This window comes from Eupeodes corollae, chromosome 1, assembly GCF_945859685.1.
Source record: "Eupeodes corollae chromosome 1, idEupCoro1.1, whole genome shotgun sequence".
Classification (NCBI taxonomy): domain Eukaryota; kingdom Metazoa; phylum Arthropoda; class Insecta; order Diptera; family Syrphidae; genus Eupeodes; species Eupeodes corollae.
Genome location: NC_079147.1, coordinates 145,083,395 through 145,096,364, shown reverse-complemented (window position 1 = coordinate 145,096,364; position 12,970 = coordinate 145,083,395). Strand labels below are relative to the sequence as shown.

The following is a 12,970-nucleotide window of genomic DNA, read 5'->3' as shown; positions in this document are numbered from 1 at the left end:
ATGAGGAATTCTTCCTCTTCTTCGGTTCCTACGCTCGTTGTTAAGCTTAGCTAAAGCTAATCTCTTTGTTAGGCAGTTCGCCGCCAATTCTACGCTGCCAGTGAGTGTTATGACTCCGCCTGTACTTAATGATTTTGCACTCGTACTGTGGCAAGAGTCCTAAGAGATCTAAACACACATAAATCCGCTGGTCCGGATGGTATCCCCGCTATTGTTCTGAAGAGGTGTTCTGTAACGCTGGCAAAACCACTGCGTAAGCTTTTTCATCTGTTTTACTCCTCAGGTCTCATTCCGAGCGGATGGAAAACGGCATTTGTCCAGCCTATTCCCAAAAAAGGCAAATCCTCCTCACCCTCGAACTACCTACCGATTGCACTTACGTCCCTTCTTTCCAAGGTCATGGAAACGCTGATTAATTATCAGCTCAAGAAATATCTTGAAGATCGAAAGCTTCTTAATGACCGGCAATACGGCTTTCGTAGCAATAGGTCCACTGGTGATCTCATGGTTCATCTCACCGAACAGTGGAACAAATCTTTACATCGTTTTGGAGAAAGTAAGATTATTGCACTTGATATTTCAAGAGCATTTAATAGGGTTTGGCATCAGGCTCTCTTATCGAAAATGCGTGCATTCGGTTTTCATGAATCCCTGCTTCATTGGATAGTAATTACCTTTCGGATCGTTCAATACAAGTAGTATTGGATGGATTCAAGTCTGAAAACCATAAAATAAATGCTGGTGTGCCCCAGGGCTCTGTTTTATCTCCAACACTCTTTCTCATTTTTATTAATGATCTTCTGTCTGCAACATCTAATCCAATACATTGTTTCGCTGAAGATAGCACTCTTAGCTTTTCATATTCGTTTTCAGACTCACATCCCTCTTCTTCGGATGTAGAACTGCAACGACAAAATATGATAAGCTCATTAAATTCCGATCTAAACAGCATTGTTTAATGGGGATTAAAAAACCGCGTGGAATTTAATGCTTCGAAAACCCAATGCTGTCTTGTATTGTTAAAGCGAGATATACCCCCATTGCCATTATCCATGGATGGCACTTGCATCAATGAGACTGAACACCTCGATATTCTCGGTATGCGTGTCACCAACCACCTCTTATGGAATGATCACATACGCGATATCGCCAAAAATGCCGCAAGGTGTTTGGGTTTTCTTAGGCGATGCAAGAAATATTTCATCCCTTCTGATCTGGCTGTTATCTACTACACTTACATACGTCCAAAGCTTGAGTATAACTCCCATTTCTGGGCTGGTGCTCCTGCAACTTACTTAAGCCTCTTGGATAGTATTGAACGTAGAGCATTTAAATTGATAGGTGATAATATCATCATAAGTTCATTTACTTCGCTTGAACATCGTCGTAAGGTCTCTTGTCTGACCCTTTTTTACAGTTATTTTAACGGCTTATGCTCTAGTCAAATAGCCAGTTGCATTCCTCCCCTTAAACAGTTCAACCGTAATACTCGCGCTTCTAGGAATGCTCATCAGTATACCTTCGAGCCCAACTTCGGTCGTACTGTCAAATACAGAGATTCGTTCTTTAGCCGTACTACGCGAATGTGTAATGCCTTACCACACTCTGTCTTTCCTAGTCATTGCAATATTCAGGAATTCAAAACCAATGTGCACCGACATCTCCTTTTAAGCCCTCTCTCCTCTTCCTAGTGCTCACACTGTGCATCTGCATAATAAGGGTAGTAATATCCCCTTGAGATTGTGTTTATTATAAAAAAAAAAAACATGGCTTTATATGCAAACTGTCGTAAAAATACATTCAAGTAGGAAGTCAGCTTATATTCTTGCTCCTATAGGAACTTTAACATTATTTAAGTTATCACTTTAAGGAATATACACAACTTAATCACTATCATACAATTTGAAGATAATGTCTCAATTAGTTTTTTGGTGGCTTTAAGAATGCTTCAAAAAAAAAGTTAAACACGATCCCTAAATACACAATTCCACACGTCAGCGTACAATAAAACATCCCCACTTTGTTTTGAACCGAAAAGTTACTATTAAACCCTCGAAAAACAACGAGGATCAGTATTGTCATCTATTCTACCCTTAAAAAATCTTTCTTCAAGTATTGACGGCTTTCTTGCAGCATACTCAAATCTTCCACATCTATCTTGTAACTACTGTGAAATTGTGTTTCAAACATCAACAAGATACACCTAAATACTGGAATGCCTCAAGGTTCTGTTCTATGACCGCTTCTTCTTCACATCTCTTATGCAATGTTTGTTCCCTGTGTAATTAAAATTCATCCCGAATATTCGCTCTTAGGCAACAAAAAAAAATATTCATAATGGCGAAAACTTTTGTTTCTATGGAACACCGCCGAAATGTTTCCTGTCGCTGTTCTAGGGGGTTCACCGAAAACTCCTAAATGGCTATTCTCTTCCCTAATTCCTTACAGAAACAAGACAAAAAAAAAGCAACTCAAGCTCTACCTTTGCAAAAATTCGTCTAAATTGTTCCGGACAGTTGAAAAAAAAACACCCCACTATACTATTCTCCTTTATTGTTCTCAAACAACTTTTACTTCACAAATTTGTAAGCAAAACGGAAAAGAATCAGCAATAAAAACAAAACAAAAACACAAAAAACCGAACAAGTTTTGACAGCATAAAAACAAAAAACCAAACATGGAAAATATGAAAAATCATACAGCATCACAATATTCCTGGAAAACGTTAAAAAAATAACAAAGAATTATGCGAGAGATATTTTTGAAAACAACGAGAAAAAAACATAAAAGCTAAAAACAAAACAGAACTTCATAATGAAAAAAAGGAACAAAAATCCATTCCCTTATGCCATTCTTTATGTCAGAGAGTGATGTGCGAAAATTCAGTGAATGTAGAAGGGTGTTTTTTTTTAGAATCAAAACTCAGAAAAAAAACATCAAAACAAAACAAAAAACATGCAACACACAAATCTGAAATACTGTCTTTTATCTAACGAACTGACGCTATGCGCTCCGCGCACAGAATCGATGCGATCTACCTTACCTACCTTTGCTGTATGCAACCTGTCTATCATCTCTATGGCTGCATCAGTTTCCTGGTAAAAAGGAGATTACAAAGCAAGGAACAAAAAAAAAAAAAAAAAAATACTGCGAATAACTGCCTTTCAATATTAAAACCCCCTTAGCCCCATCTGCACAACATATCAGGTACTAGGCTCAGTTCGTCAGTGAGTCGTCGGAGGCGTTCTCATCGTTTTTGTTTGGGTTTTGTTTTTCCAAAAAAAAAACAAAAATTACCTTTGAACATTGGTAAAAAAAATAGTCAAAGAAAATATATTAACAATTATTTTTACTATGAATTGAAATAAAGTTGATAGAATTTTAGAGGAAATAGAGGACAATAGTTGATATCGAAGTGAATAAGAGAAACAAAAGTCTACTCTTCATTCTTAAAAGCTTAAAGTAACGTTTTTTTTTGTTCTGGTATGCAAACAAAACAGAACTTTTTTAAAGGATTAAACTTTCCTGAATTCGAGTCTAGCCTGTAAATGTTATTATAACATCAGATTTTCAAAATATGTTCCTTTAAAAAAATGCTAAAACAACCAAAAAGGGGGTTTCAAAAGCTAACAATACATATTTTGAAAATGTTTCCAAATTCAAATCTTTTTATAAAGTTTTAATGAGTTCTAGTTTCTCACTTAGTTTTCGTAATTTCTAATTAGTTATAAGATGATTTTTATGAGCCTTCATTTGATTCTATCTAAAATTTTGAAAAACTTTGAATTTAAAGCTCTTATATCCCAGTTTTTTATTAAATAAAAGAAAAGGCTTTTCGATTCAATTCAGGCACAAAAAAGTAAATTATCATGGCTCTACAGCGTTCTCCATTGGCCTGGTTTATGCCCAAAGAACTCACTAAACAGTGAATTTTTGAGGCTGTAACGGTGCCGCCGGCCGTGGTGAGTCTCCTCAATGGCTTGGGGATTATGATCACTCGCTAAACCATATTTTCTTGTGAAAATCTGGATCGATGTCCATCTCGTCTGTTCTGTTCTTGTTAAGTTATGAAATGACAAACCTAGCTGAGCATAAAACAAGTGACAGCTGTCAAAAAGACCAACTGCGAAAGAAGAATTGCCAGATTGAAAAACCTCGAGTTTAAGAAAACACACGTTATTTTGTGTATCATATAAGTTTTGTGTTTCCATGATTTCTGATAAATTTGCTTGATCTGTCCAATATCGGAACTTTAAGCCCACTTTCGTCATAGAAGAATAAGAATGAGTTGATTCACGTCAAAGCATCATAAAAGTGGAAAAAGAGTGATCAGCTATCCATAGTTTAATGAGCAAACTCCTTAGTCCAGGAAAAACAAACAAGCTTGGCAAGGGTCATACCTTCTGTGATATTTTATGGGATTCATTTTTGCAACACACATACAATTCTATTCTCCCTATATTCGAATAGAAACTGATAAGTAACTTTCACACGTGTAAACTCAGTTTTAACAGTTTTTCTAATATAGAATGTTGAAAACTTCTCCCTTTTAAACCTATGAGCAAATGTCATATAGTAACAAACGAATAGATGGACCAACCACATAGATGGAATTTAGACGAACGAGTTTCATTTTTTCCAGAGTTTTCAACATGAGTTAAATGAGGATACGAGACTCAAAATAGTGGCGCATGGTCGAATCCTTGAGACAATTTTTACCAGCTGTCTTTACCTGGTCCATGTTCCCTCGGTATGAAGAGAATTTAAAGCTGTTTTTATAGCCAAATTCTCTCAAGTCAATCCGAAAGATCTACTACCTATAAGTCTATCAACATTCCTTCTTAAGACCTTGGAAAGATTGATTGATATCCATTTAAGGGCAAGTATTAGTACAAGATTTCTGTCTTCGTCTCAACATGCCTACTGTAAATGTAAATCGGTGGAAACAGCGTTACACACCTTATACCCACCGTCGAATATTCCCTCCATCATAAAGAGTTCACTATGGTTGCTTTCTTTGACATCGAAGGTGCCTTTAACAACGTGGACACATCTGCACTTACATCTCCAAATGTAGAGAGGTCGCTTCGGGAGTTATTTCATTTAATGCTGACTAGCAGAATAATTAACTCAAAACTGGGCAACTCTCCTAGCAGACGATCCCTTAGTAGAGAGGGTATAGCCCCTTTCCTCTGGAACCTAGTGGAAAATGAAATCCTAACTAGTCTGGATGCGGAGGGTTTCAGAGTGATAGCCTCTGCGGACGACTTTGCTATAGCAGTTTCAGGAAAGCATCTTTTCACCTTAAAAGAACTCTTGCAAAATGCCTTAGACAGACTAATACTTTGGGCTGATTGGTATGGACTGGGTGTTAGCCCCCACAAAACCGATTTAGTCTTATTTTTGAGGAGATACAAAGTTCCATTTGTCAACCCTCCCTATTCCAGTTAAAACTCTCAGACGAGGCCAAATACCTGGGTCTTGTCTTAGATTAGAAACTAAATGGGAAACGCAACGTACAGAAAAGAGTCAAAAAAGCAACTTGCTCTCTTTTCTAGCAAAAAAGCTATTGGTAATAAATGGGGCTTACAACCCAGAACCACGCATTGGCTATACACATCGGTAATCAGACCGATTTTAACGTACGGTGTGGCAGTATGGTGGTCTGCTTTAGAGAAAGCTATAAACCGAGATACATTAAATAAAGTCCAACGTTAAGCTTGTCTATGTATAAGCGGATCGCTTCGCACGACCCCACCTGCGGCACTGGACACCTTTCTCTATCTAACACCTCTCTCTCTGCTATTTGCCTCAAAGCTTCGTCGCAGTGGACTTACTCGTAGGTCAATCAATAGAATCAATTCCAAAGAACACAGACTACACCACTCCCAACTGCAATTCGACAGAAATTTCCAGGATAACACATTCCTGGAAGATGGGTCGTTCCATTTTTATACAGATGGTTCAAAAACAAAAGAAAGAGTTGGTGGAGGTGTGTACTCAGAACGACTGAAATTAAGTCTCCCATTACGCCTCCCAATCATTGTAGCGTGTTCCAGGCGGAAGTTTTGACGATAAGAGAAGTCTTGTCCTGGCTTAAAGTAAACGTGATATCAACATCTGATATCCCTATTTTCTCAGATAGTCAGGCTACTATCAAATCTGTGGACTCTGTCTCTATAAACTCTATAACAGTCCATAACTATCGATCATCTCTAATGGAGATGACACGATAGTTAAATATTCACGTTTGCTGGGTGCCGGGCCATAGAGACACTCCAGATGACTGGAACGGTACAGTGCAGCCCATTCTACCATGTTTGGCAAATACTGGCATACCAATCGCTTCTTGTAAAATGTTGCTAATGCAAGACGCTATAAAGAAGGAAAACACCAGGTAGAACAACATCTCATTTTAAGTCACAAAAAACATCTGGCCAACTCTAGATTTAAAACGTTCAAGGTGCTTGCTATCTCTAAGCAGATCGCATAAAAGCTCTATAATAGGTGTCATAACCGGACACTGTCTAATAGGAAAGCACGCCACGAGACTAGGCGTATTCTCAAATGACTTTTGCAGAAGCTGTATAGACGAGAAACACTTCTTCATCTTCTCTGCACATGCCCTGCTCTGGCTCGAAAACGCAAGAATTACCTTTAACGATCTAAACGATCTAAATCATACCAGCATAATCAGCCTCTCACGTTTCGTAAGGGACTTAAACTGGTTCCATTGAGCTTAGAGGGAAGCCTCATGATCCATGTTATAAACGGTGATTTTTTAAGAGCTTGAAAACTTTAAAAAAAAAACGCATAAAATTTGCAAAATCTCATCGATTCTTTATTTGAAACGTTAGATTGGTCCATGACATTTACTTTTTGAAGATAATTTCATTTAAATGTTGACCGCGGCTGCGTCTTAGGTGGTCCATTCGGAAAGTCCAATTTTGGGTAACTTTTTCTAGCATTTCGGCCGGAATAGCCCGAATTTTTCGGAAATGTTGTCTTCCAAAGCTGGAATAGTTGCTGGCTTATTTGTGTAGACTTTAGACTTGACGTAGCCCCACAAAAAATAGTCTAAAGGCGTCAAATCGCATGATCTTGGTGGCCAACTTACCGGTCCATTCCTTGAGATGAATTGTTCTCCGAAGTTTTCCCTCAAAATGGCCATAGAATCGCGAGCTGTGTGGCATGTAGCGCCATCTTGTTGAAACCACATGTTAACCAAGTTCAGTTCTTCCATTTTTGGCAACAAAAAGTTTGTTAGCATTGAACGATAGCGATCGCCATTCACCGTAACGTTGCGTCCAACAGCATCTTTGAAAAAATACGGTCCAATGATTCCACCAGCGTACAAACCACACCAAACAGTGCATTTTTCGGGATGCACGGCTTCTGGTTGCTCTTCACTCCAAATGCGGCAATTTTGCTTATTTACGTAGCCATTCAACCAGAAATGAGCCTCATCGCTGAACAAAATTTGTCGATAAAAAAGCGGATTTTCTGCCAACTTTTCTAGGGCCCATTCACTGAAAATTCGACGTTGTGGCAGATCGTTCGGCTTCAGTTCTTGGACGAGCTGTATTTTATACGGTTTTACACCAAGATCTTTGCGTAAAATCTTCCATGTGGTCGAATAACACAAACCCAATTGCTGCGAACGGCGACGAATCGACATTTCACGGTCTTCAGCAACACTCTCAGAAACAGACGCAATATTCTCTTCTGTACGCACTGTACGCATTCGTGTGGTTGGTTTAATGTCCAATAAAGTAAACTGAGTGCGAAACTTGGTCACAATCGCATTAATTGTTTGCTCACTTGGTCGATTATGTAGACCATAAATCGGACGTAAAGCGCGAAACACATTTCGAACCGAACACTGATTTTGGTAATAAAATTCAATGATTTGCAAGCGTTGCTCGTTAGTAACTCTATTCATGATGAAATGTCAATGCATACTGAGCATCTTTCTCTTTGACACCATGTCTAAAATCCCGCGTGATCTGTCAAATACTAATGCATGAAAATCCTAACCTCAAAAAAATCACCCTTTATCACAATAGGCCATTAAACATTTCGGAAAGTTTCTCACGAATTAGCGCTTTGATTTTAGCTTCTAGTGCTTCAATTGAAGCCGACTCTACAGACCAGAGCCTTAATATAGCCTCACTAAAAAGATGTTTGACATTGCTACAAAACATAAAACCAGCGATGCCAAAACCAAAATTATCGAAACTCTCAAATTATCCATCAAAGTATCTAAAAGAATTTCAACTCATAGGCACTTTTTTGTTTTCTTTTTCAAAAGTTAAAATTAACTAAACCAATAAAGTGGATATCCAAAGGTACACACATTGATGAAACCCACAAAACTACCCACCTATGTTAGGGTAGGTACCTACCTACTTATCTAATTATTTTAATATGCAAACAATATAATTGATATGATTTACATTAATACCTATATACCTACCTAAGTACAGACTAAATACATACATACATACATATGTGTACTATTATAACACCCAATCCCCGCTAAATACCTCTCAATCATGTCAATCTGTCCCTCAAAATTACTAAACTTAAATTTAACCACTACTTATCCTGATCATTATTAACTCTCCCTTGATACTGTTTCATATTTTATCCATCCACTATTATAAAACATATAGCTGCAACCCCCGCGCCGCGCCGGCCACCCGCTGCCATCCACTTGTGTAATTTATCCCCTCGTCCTTATACCCTTACCCTCGGTTCCTTATTGTTATTGCTCAACCGAAAAGTCCCAATTTGTATCGTTTTTTTTTTTTTTTTTTTTTTTTGGTAAATAGGTAAACACACAAAATACATAAACATATTTACAAATATAAGCATATGTAGCATCTGTATGTATGTATGTATGGATGTATGTAGATATGTATGTGTGTATGGATAAAGGCACTCAACCACGGTTTCCGTTTAACTACACATTAATCACGTGCTCGTGTGACACCATCATCACCATCACTTTTATACCACGACAACGCAACGTAACGGAACCCGAACCATCCTTGCGCTCCTCTTCCTCCTCATCTACTCTCTCTCTCTTTCTCCCCCAAAAAGGATATCAAAAACTGACAAACCAAAATAAATTTAATTTATTTACACATTACAATGTGGTGTTCTCATTTTCAATAAATTGAATAATAAGGTTTGCCTCGACGAATTTCCCAGAATATAACATTTTCCAAAAAAAAAAATCAAAAAGGATGTGCAAAAAAAAATATAGAGTAGAGTAGTCCAGAGAAAAATCAACTACCTATACCTAACGTCCTAACCCACCCTACCTTACCTACCTACATAGGATCAAATTCTCTTTTCTTTTAATGTAACAGAACAGAAACGGAACCCTTCCAACAAAGCCAACCATCGCACCACACACCAATAAACCACATTAAACACAGAGAAGAACTTTAATGTTTTTTTTTTTTATTTTCATCCTGCAAATGTAAAAAGGACCAAACATCAAATTATTGAGATGAGAATGAGAAATGAAATTGCGCACAATCTATATCCCTCTCTATCTCTCTCTCTCTTGTTTCTATAGAATTACTCTCTCTTTATACATGAAATTTTCTCTTAAATTTGAATTCTCTCTCAATTATTATATCTCTCTCTCTCTTAAGTATAAAATCCACATACAAATTGAGAATGAGTCCTTTTTGTGTGTTTGACTGGATAAATCCTTGCCACTTACTTATATTCTGTCCGTCATTCTGTTCGGTTCACGATACGCGTCCTGTGTGAATTTTTTTTGTATTGTATTGTGTGTTCTTTCACAGGATATCAAATATAATAGTAAATAATAAAAAGGATCAAAAATTCGTTCGTTCTGCCAAATAGCAAGAACAATACAAATTAAAAAAAAGAAGGATATTCAAAGTAATTATCTTTTGTATTATTTGCAAATTTGGGTGATTTTGTGTTATTTTGTTTTGTTGTTATTCTGAAAAAAAAGTCCTTGAAAAAGGAGCGCGGCAAAAATACAACTACAACGAAAAAAACAAGAAATTTAATTCTTAAAATTAAGTGAAATTCCTTTCCAAGAACAACAAGAACAAAACAAAGCGGGTCTATAGTCCTTGGTCCTTGTTGTTTCTTTTATTTTCTTAGTTTTTGTTTTTCCTTCGAAAGTGTGGATTATATTTTTACATACATAATTGTGTTTAAGTGTATTGAGCGGGTCTTAAGTGAATTTTTTCTTGTTGTGTTTTCTAGGACCGATTATACATCAATTAATAATCGTCCTAATTCATTGCTACTACCGGGAATTAGTTGATTGCTATTATTCTTCTTCTTCTTGAAGAAGACAAAACAAAATAAACAACAACAACAACAAAAAATAAGAAATAAAACGAAGTGAAACGAGAAACAAAACGCTCAAATAAATTCTACTGAATATTATAAATGTGCTCAGTCAAATGTCCTTTTTGTGTGTGTTACACTAATTTTGTTCAAGTTAGGGGAAACCAATTCTACATAATTTCTTCGAGTCCTTTTTATTTTTCTATTATTTTATTTTTTTCAAAATCATTAAATGTCCGTACTTAACAGTGTTTGTGTTCATAAGGACGAATGCCAAACGAAGACGTAAAATAAAAATAAGAGAAATAAAAAAAAAAACATCTTGAGTACGAATCCTTTTTGAATGCCCATGAAGTACATATACAGTGCGAGGAAAAAATAAAATATGGGAAAAAGAAAAACCCGGTGCCCCTTTCCTTTTTTTCTACTGCTCGTTCATAAAACAGGACGAACGACGATGACGATGGCAAAATAACAAAAAAAATCCCAGTTGCTGCGATCCATTACGTTGCTAGTTGCTGCTGCTGCTCCTTCCTTCCTCCCTCAACAAGAAGTTTTTATTTTCAATTTTTCTAATTTTTTTTTGTTTAGTCCTGTTCGTCCTGACTGTTTGCTATTTTGCTCTCTTCTCACTCTCCCCGCCCACTTTGTTGGACATTTTTATTTGCTTGTTTTCATTTTCTTAAAAAAAAAAAAAAAAAAACATGAAGGGAAAATTCAACTGTAAAGCCATCGAGCGCCAAGCCACCCTTTCTACTCTCTACCCTCTACCTATAGGTATATAACTGTTGTTAGGTATGAAGAGGTATGTTGTGTGCCATTGAGGTGCAAAAATGGAGTACAGCAGCAGAAAAAGCGGCATTCGGGGTTAGAATTGAGGTGGATGATGAAAATGGATGGCTCAAAGAGAGGTGTTGGAAAAATGAAAATGCATTCAGAGACGACACAGCAGCAGCAGCAACGACGACGACGACAACGACGAAAGGAGGCAAAAGCGGTGTGGCGGAGGCAATCGTTGAAAAAGAATGGCGCGCAAAAAATAAAGAAAAACAACTTGTTGTGCTGTGTATATGCTTCAAGGATGGATTAGGGGTGGCATTTTCCACTTCCCCCATCCTTCCAACCACTCTGCCTTCCCTGTCGTCCTTCCCTTCTGCCCCTGCTCCTGTTATTCAACCCCAGGGATTCTTTTCTGTGTTTTTTTTTTCATTTTTATTTTTGTGTTTTCTTTTTTTTTTTGCTGTTTGGAGTTGCGAGGATAATCGAGCAGATTGTAAATGAAGGTTTTCACATAGAAACCGAGTTTGCCAGGCGACATGGTGGTAGCTTGGGAGGTTGTGCTTGTGAATGCAGAAGAATTCTTTAGCTTGAAGTTGAAAAAAAGTAGAAGAGTGGTAGTGTTGGTAGAAGAGGTAAAGAGGTAGGGCACAAAAATACTGGTGATGGTTGGGATGACAGGAAAAGTTTTCTTTTTCCACATAAATATGTAAAAAAAAAGCTATAAGAAGGAAAAAACAGAAACGACAATGGGGGTTGGAAAAATTGTCGTTGTTAACAAAACCCAGCTACAACAATGATAATGTCATAGAGGTGTATGTTTTTTTTTTTTTAAGTTTGTATCTAGCTTTAGGGAAAAAGTTTTTCTCCCTTTGCCCCTATATAGTTTTTGTATATATATGTAGGTACTTCCTTTGGCGTTTTTTTCAAGTTCTTTCTTTTTATGCTGTCGAGTAGTATACTTTCTCTGCCTTCTGGGTGTCTTGGCAACTTGCAATGGATAATGATTGAAGTAGTTGAATTTTTGGTGGATATGAAAAAAGGGGTTAGAGAAGGGGAGGGGGTGAAGGATGGCTTGAAAAGTGTTAGAGAAATACCATACCTTTCTATCTATCTTTCTATCTATAGGAAGTAAGCTATATCTACACTGTCCTGTGTTATGGTACACTTGAAGTTTTGTTGTGTGAAAAAGGCACTGGGTATGGTAGGGTATAATAAATATAGAAGAAAGGGTAATGGTAAAGTGGCCGTCAGTTGTACAAAAGAAAAAAGAAAAAAAGATGATTTGCAGCAGTTTTCTGTTTTTCTGTAGCTATACCTTCTTACATATTGCAATTTCTGCAAAACCCTTCGTATCCTTGTTTTTTACTTTTTCTGTTTTTTTTTTTTTTAATTCACTTGAATAAGTGCTGTGACTCTGTTGGGACTTTCCGGCTAAGTTTTTCTTCTTGATTTTGCTTTTCTTTTTCATTTGAAAATTAGGTATAGGTGGTACCTTCTAAGGAGTAAAATACAGAGAGGAAAAAAGAAAATAATAACTTGGAAGGACTCTTGGTTTTTTTCTCACGTTCAAAAAAAAAAAACACCAAGAAAGTTTGGTCAGAAGGAAAAATTAACAAAAAAAAAACAAGAAGAAGAAGAAGTGGAAATTTAATTAAATGGTAATTGGTCCTAAGAGCTTTCGTGGGGTTTTCTTCCTTCTCATTTTGTTGTGTTTTATTTTTTTCTTTAGTTTGTATTCTTCCTTTCGTTATTATTTCCCAACTTCCAATAAAAAGGGTTTAAAAATATGTGTACATATAGAAAGGACATTTGAATGAGCGGCATTTATTTATTTTGTTTTTGT

At 36.8% G+C, this 12,970-nt stretch overlaps 1 protein-coding gene across 5 annotated transcripts in view; it reads left to right on the top strand.

Moving 5' to 3' along the window:
- Nucleotides 1-12,970, top strand: part of LOC129938591 (protein groucho) — a 307,911-nt gene that overhangs the window by 196,168 nt on the left and 98,773 nt on the right. The window contains exon 1 of one of the 5 annotated variants that reach the window (XM_056046247.1): nucleotides 9,752-9,924. The exons of the other annotated variants lie outside the window; for them this stretch is intronic. The gene's annotated coding sequence lies outside the window, so the exon portion shown is untranslated. Of the gene's footprint in view, nucleotides 1-9,751; nucleotides 9,925-12,970 lie in introns of those variants that run through there. 5 annotated transcript variants of the gene reach the window in all.